This window comes from Geospiza fortis, unplaced genomic scaffold, assembly GCF_000277835.1.
Source record: "Geospiza fortis unplaced genomic scaffold, GeoFor_1.0 scaffold112, whole genome shotgun sequence".
In the NCBI taxonomy this organism is placed as follows: domain Eukaryota; kingdom Metazoa; phylum Chordata; class Aves; order Passeriformes; family Thraupidae; genus Geospiza; species Geospiza fortis.
Genome location: NW_005054298.1, coordinates 28,925,837 through 28,926,610, shown reverse-complemented (window position 1 = coordinate 28,926,610; position 774 = coordinate 28,925,837).

The window sequence follows — 774 nt, the reverse complement described above, 5'->3', positions numbered from 1 at the left end:
TGTCACAGATGGCTGCTCTGCTCCATTGCAGACTATCCCATCGGACTCACATCTTTTCCAGCCCTGTCCCTCATGGCACTTACTTGTGGCCACTGTTAGGGTTTATTTACTGGATTGATAGGGTCTGACCTGGTCTGTGATGTACATAATGCATACACCATATATGTGATACAGCAGCAGCAGCAGTAACAGTTACCAGCACAGTACTGCTGGTTAGACCTTTTTTTGTCACTAGAAAACAATGTGCTCTCTAGTTTCTAGTTCTCTAGAATGAGAGTTTAAATAATAATTTCTGATTGAGTGTTTGCTGAACTTTATACAAGCACATTGGATTATATAGGTGAAATCATCATCTCGGCAATTTTTTCTACTGGTAATGAACTGGGTTTGGCTGATATTTAAGCTATGCCAAGAGGCAAAGAAAACACGGACAACATCCTTTGGTTGCTGTATGTCTCTGGGATTTGTACTCTGTCCAGCAGGACACAGAGTGAGCACAGAGTGAGTCTGGGATGCTGCTCTAGGGGATGGCAGCCAAGGCTGTATCGTGCGTGCAGTGGGGTCAGCCTGTCCTCAGTGCACAGGGGGTGCTGCACAGGACTGCACGGCGCAGATAAACCCTGCAGTTCATCCACTGCAGCTCACACCTGTCCCAGCCACACCAGAGTCACTGCTCACAATGACTCAGGGTACTTGCTGCCAGCAGGCACCAGCCAGAATTTCTTACATCCACAGGTAGGTATGTTATACCCTTCTCTAACAATTTCCCTGCCA